Here is a 6,557-nt window from a genome sequence, read left to right as displayed (position 1 = left end):
TACCCGAGAGACTTCACGATATCGGTTGAACGATGTCGACAATGCGCCGGAAGAACTTTCCTTCTGTCCGACGAGAACGATGAATCTCTCTTGGGTATAGAGAAGGTTAACTGGCGGAGACCTGTTCGCGTAGGTACGCGAGTAAAGTACCTCGTGGGGAAAATGCGGGAACCGATACCTTTATCCGAGTTTACTGGCCCGATTTCTATAGAGCGAAACCGAGATAGGAAACCATTCACAGGCGCCCACGCTTTTACAGGTCTTTAACATGCTCCTTTTATCTTGCTTTCGATCGTCGTTAAGGATTTAGAATCGTGAACGATACTGGCTCGACTGAAAACATTGAAACTTGTTTAGAAAGAGGCAGTAAAATAATAGAGAAGATCACAGCAGAGAAATGTGAGAGTTACATTTTTGTCGATGTTCTGATTTTATCTCGATTCTAAACGAATTCTGCCTTATAACGCAAACATAATTTAAATTCCCATGTTGTGATTTAATGAAAATTCTGTCATTTAAATTACTTCAATTTCTTAATTTCTTTAATTTCGGTTTACGATTATACAGGGGAATCTCGATACGACAGAATTGAAAATGAACTTGTTAGGTGGAAAGACGCAAGTTTTGTGAAAGCACGCGATAAGTCGACGAAGTTTCGTGGAAATTGATTATAGAATTATTACGACTAGGAATATTTCCAAAGTTTTGGATCAAGAAACGTATATTTAGCTGCGAAAGCAAATGTATCATTTCGCTAATGCGAAATTAATTGGCAACGGGCTGAAATCTTAGAACTACTTTCTACCTTTAAATCGAAATCGACCGAATGAAGAACACAAGACGTAGCGATCGACGTTGTTGGAAATATTTAGTTCGAAGTTATTATTTCAAATAAATTTCACGCAGTTCTGATCTCAAGTGTTACACGCTTATCTAACTATAACATACGTATACGTAATAATCGCGCTTATTCTACGATATTTTATATCATCGTCTCGCAACGGCGATCTAAGTCTGACAAAAACGTTCACAGAAAATTGGTTGAAAGCGAATGATGGTAATCCTGAAGGAGGGGGCGGAAGTTCGTTGTCAGGACTCGAGCGATTGCCGAAGAAATAAACGGATAGAATAAGGGAAGAGAGATGAATGGTTCGAGGCAGTGGATGCTGTCTTATTGTCACTAAGCCGAAGAGGGTAGAAAATAGGGAAGACGTGTAGAGGGACGACGAGTCGATTTCTCGCCTATTCGCGCGTGAAATCCTTTACTATCGTCAATCAAATTGAAAGGCGATGATTGAAAACAGACGAAATAGTCGTTGTCACTAACAATAGTCATAAGGTATACACCGTAGGCATATCAGTCATGCAACAGACTTTCTAATCGTATAAAAATCAACGATAATTACGTTGCATTGGCAAGTAATGATCTTCTGCGACGTACGATCTTAACACGGGCCGTTTTGCGAGGAAATGCGAATGAACTTTGAGATTTTTACAGCATCGAACGCCAATAAGGATTATTTAAAATGTATTATTTAAATTAATATCGTTTAACGTAAGATTATTTAGAATGTAATATTAATTGATAGTGGTTATAAAAATAATTATGTGTCCTTTTGTAATTAATATAAAAATTGTTATATTACAATTAATATGAAATATAATGTTTAAATGGTAAATGTTAAATTATCTCTTCTTTGGATTTTTTTTTCTTTAATCGATTAATCGCATCGAACGTGCACAGGTGTTTTTTCACCACTCGCGTATTTAACTTGACCGATAAATCTATTTTTCGTGGACGTGTAAGTGGATCAAGAGCAACGACGTTTCTTGAGACAGCACGCGAGCCAAGAAAATTCGTCATTGTAGCTTAAATTGCACATTGTATTTTGAAGTTCGTCACGTTAGTATATCTGACGAGATTTAGACTCGACTAGCTATTTTTGTATTTGTCTTCGTAAGAGGATACTGAAGGTTTTAGGATTTTTTATTACAGATAATTTAACGCAAGAAACTATTTATAATGCATTTTACAATTTTCCTATTTTTAACCAAGCGAAGTAAGCGATTGTCAAACTGATATTTCTTTTAATCATTTATCCGATAATCTTCCAAAGAAATTATTAACTGTGATATTCTTACGAACCAGTGATAAGCTATCTATTTATTTTTTCTATTTTTCGCCTCGATCAAATCCATCGTTCCCGATCTTTAAACTAAAATTCCCTTCAACGATGTCCCAGAGAAATTCACGAAAACTTCCTTACGATATAACAATCCCCTACGAAATTTCCTACAGTGACTAAGCAAATACAAAGCTTCTCAACCAAACGTATACGCTTCTTGTCCAAAAATTTATTTTGAACTCATATTAAACCACATCCTACCATAACATCAACTTCAGCAAAATCATCCACTCCTTTATCTTCTCCATTAATAAGCCTTCCACCAATCTCTTTTAACAGCGGAATCATCCCAACACACAACCGCCTCTTCAAGCAGCCAAGTCTTTGTCGTGCCTCGTCATCAATTCTCCAAAAAACCAAGAGACGAGACAAACCAACAAAAACCAAAGAAAGAAAGCTATACTCTTCCCCTCTGACTCCTCTCTACTCTCTCTCTCCCTCTCTCTTTATATATATATAATACAGAAGAATCAGAGAACCGAGGAGAGACCATTGTCTTTTCCCCTTAAGCTTCGATAAAGTTATCAGAAACGTCGAGAGGCTCGCCGCGTGTTTACAGTTAGTCGGAAAGCTCGGCGACGATAAAACCGGATCACGAATATCGAATCGAAGGCGGGGGCGGCTCTCGAGGAGCCGAAATTAGGCTGCTCGATATTTTCTGAACTTTCACCGCGCGGACGACGATCGTTCGCGATTACGCGCTCTTTTTCAGCCGACTTGTTTTCTTTTCTTTCTTTTTTACGTTAGCGTCTTGCCAGGCGTATTCTTCGCTGGCGTTCGATCGGCCATCGTAAACCACCCACAAAAGAGCCATACTTTCGGCGAAATTACGCGGCCACCGTTCGGCCAAACAGGACAATCAAGTTCGCGGGTTTACAACGCGACGTCCGTGGCAGGCTGAGGGGCCGGGGTTCGTGTCGTTTTGTTCTCCACCGACGTCCATCGATGACGACTTGGCCGATTCTCGGAGCTCTTTTATCGTTTCCAACGTTCCATTCGAGGAGCGTGTTGTTTTCGATTGTTTCCACGGGACGTGGTTCGTCCATCTGTTCCCTGGGATTTTTTGCGTTAACCCTCGGACCTCGAGTCAAGTATGACGCACGCAGATATTTCTCGTTTATTGCTTTTTAAGCTACGTTATTCGCACGTTATTATCCGGTCAATATAGACGCGAGGAATTTCGTATTTCCAGCGAAATTTCGTGCTGCATAGGCATACGCGTTCTTTTCCAGGGTTCATGCGTCGGCTATGACCGACGAATTTTTATTAAACTACCTCATTTTATTAAAATCGTATACACATAGTTTTCTGTTTTAAGTGAATTTCGTTGTTAGACAGAAGTAGTAATTACCGTATTAATATGTTAATTAAGAGCAATACGGTGAATTTTTCTGTGTTTCGTACGTAGTCTCTGTGTTACTATTTTATACGAATATGGACAGTGCTTTACATATAATACTTTATATTGTAGTATCGTGGATGGGAGACTTGGTGGCGTTAAGACAAAAGACAAGGGGTTGTTATGGGGCATAAACGAATTAACAGCGGTATAAATTGAGAAGCCAGAGAGTGCGAATTGCGTTGTTGAGATAGCGTTGCTAGCGTTGTCGAGAGAGTGAGTTGAATCCGTGTTGACGAGAGTTGCTAATTAATTATCTAGTTGTCTTAATTGTAATACGTTGTTGTGATTAGTTCATGTTAAATAACCATCGTTTCCTGTTTAATTAACATCTGTTTAGTCCATTTATTATTAATAAACTAATCATAATAGTTTACGATACTACAATATTCTATATATCCTTCTACATTATCGTGCGTTCTGTATTCTCGTACCTTCAAATTTCCCATAAACGCGCAATTATCTGCAGTCTAGGGATCAGTGTAGTTACGTACATGACGCCGTATATGTATAACAGTAATTACAGTAGAGTAATCCTTGCTGTTACTCTATACCACTATCGACATACTCGATACTCGATTATCGAATACCCTCAAACGACATACGATTAATCCTCGCTAATATACAATCCTGCAATCAAATTACCACCATCTTTACCTATGACTGTTCCATGAGATCATATCGTAGCCGTAGCATCAGCAGCTACCAAAAAAGGTGGCTGCAGGATGATCATGGTGAATCAGGAAAACAGCACTCGTTCATCGAATCAGCACACGTCCCTTCCTTTTGCGTCTGCATAGTCCAGAACATCCGATCGCTGCTCTAACTTCTTCGCTCAGCAGATCATTTCATTTCCCTTTCCACTTATCTCGTGACTCTCTCCGTGTGGCGACACTAAAAATATCGCAAAAAAAAAAAAAAAGAAAAGAAAAGAAAAAAGAAAAGAAATCACGTCCGCGCACCCGACCAGCGAACAATGAACACACCGTGTTCCATTCCTCGCCCCGCTTTGTTATTATCGTCCCGTAGGAGGAGGAGGAGGACCGTACGCGTTGAAGGGCACGCGTGGGCGTGCACACGGAGTGCGTGAGTGCGTGGAGTGTACACGCGACTCGGTCTGTCTACGTGCAAATGTCAATGACGTCTAAAAATAGGCCGACGAGAGAGTGTACGACTCTCGTTCCTCACTACGGATATGCCGAAACGCTAGCGAGAATGGTTCTACGATCAAGGATCCATTTGTATCAATGACCTTGACATCGTGTGACTGACGCGAGATTCAGTTATGTAGGATGATGTACCTCGATGATACGATGACGGAGCGTTTTATGGCCTTTGTTTCGTGCTATGTTTCTTCGTGTTCTTCCTTTTGCTGCTCGTCTTTCCTTCGTACGAATTGATGGTACTGCGTGGTATTCGGAAGAAAGTCACTTAGAACGTGGATGTAAAGGTTCGATATTATCGTAAAAATAGTATCGCACTGTTAGTTACGTGGTACCGTGCTTACAACATCGGTTGGAAATAGCGGAATGTAATTGGTTGTTTGGCAAATTGGAGCGTAAACGATATTAGTGGGAAGGTGTCGTGACGATATTTTGATATCTGTCATAACCAGATACAACGAGAGGAGAGTAATACCGGTATTGGAATACCGGTATTGCAGACTTGTTTAGAAAACTGGAACGTAATTGATTTGAAGTTTAACCGGATAGTGCTGCTTGGATATACGGAAATAATTTTTCTAAAAAAAAAAAAAAAAAAAAAACAAAAGAAAAATAATATGGTAGTAGATAATGGTGATATTTTATGCGTTTGACGTTGGCGTGAAAAATTATAGGATGGATGGTATTAGTTTTTGGTTAGTTAGGAAATTAGCACTTGGCATTAGGTAGTTTTTTCTATCGAATATTATTAAATATTTCAAGTCCATCGTAGATAGATTCGATAAAAAATAATAAGATAATAATAACGAGATCGTCAAAGACTCAAAAGAAATTCGGGACATCTATTGGAAAAAATCAGGCTCAGACTGTAAAATCTTTTCTCCTAACCGATACCATGTAAATCGTTAAGATATTATAAAATTTCATTTCGATTTCCAGATCATACGACACGAGTAACATTTTACAGACTCGTTACAGCCACCTTCTAATAGCTGAAATTGACGTGAATGGCATCGTGTATCGTAAAAATAACTGGCTACAAGGGTACACGGACTATTAAACTGTTAAATTATACGAGCCTCTCCTGAAGTCTGTCTATACGATCTTCTAGAACGCGTGTCATTGAATCGTTTCAGTCGGCAACAGTCTGACTGAACGATCTGTAGCGGATATAAAAAGTCCAAGGGAAGATACAGTAGCCTGGAATATTGCGTAATATCCTTCTGAATCGTGTCATCACTTGGTCCACGCCTACAAGATATCTTTCTTCGAAAACATTAGTTTCTATCGTTAAAACATTCGATTTTACATAACGAGTGTAGTGAAGCTTTTCTCAAAATCATCGTAACATTATTGTTACGAGAAGAAGAGCAGACGCATGATGAAAAAGAAAATACGAAAATCTCGTGCATACGGAACCATGTCTTCTCAACATTCTCAACATTTTTTACAATCTTTTTTTTTTTCACTTCACAAATTCTGATACAAACAGATTTAACAGTGCCAAATTTAAATTATGAAAACCTTGGTACGTAAAATACCAGAGTCTGTACAGTTACATGGTCATTCGTGCAATTCGTCACTCGTTGCTTTTAAGTCAGATAATATTTCCATGCTTTCGATCGTTCAGGCAAAATTTCAACTATTCAAGTACAAGAATTACGTTTAGTAGAGGCTACGTCATAGAGATTAGATTCAATGTACAGTACCATTTCAGTGATCTATAAATCACGATCTCGCGTTATTCACGCAATGTAAATTCACCGATCTCAAATTATCCAACTAACGAGAATATAGAAAATTCCCGAT

Source organism: Bombus bifarius, unplaced genomic scaffold, assembly GCF_011952205.1.
Source record: "Bombus bifarius isolate JDL3187 unplaced genomic scaffold, Bbif_JDL3187 scf7180000008162, whole genome shotgun sequence".
Classification (NCBI taxonomy): domain Eukaryota; kingdom Metazoa; phylum Arthropoda; class Insecta; order Hymenoptera; family Apidae; genus Bombus; species Bombus bifarius.
The sequence above is the reverse complement of the archived record's forward strand: the minus strand, read 5'-3'. Positions refer to the sequence as shown.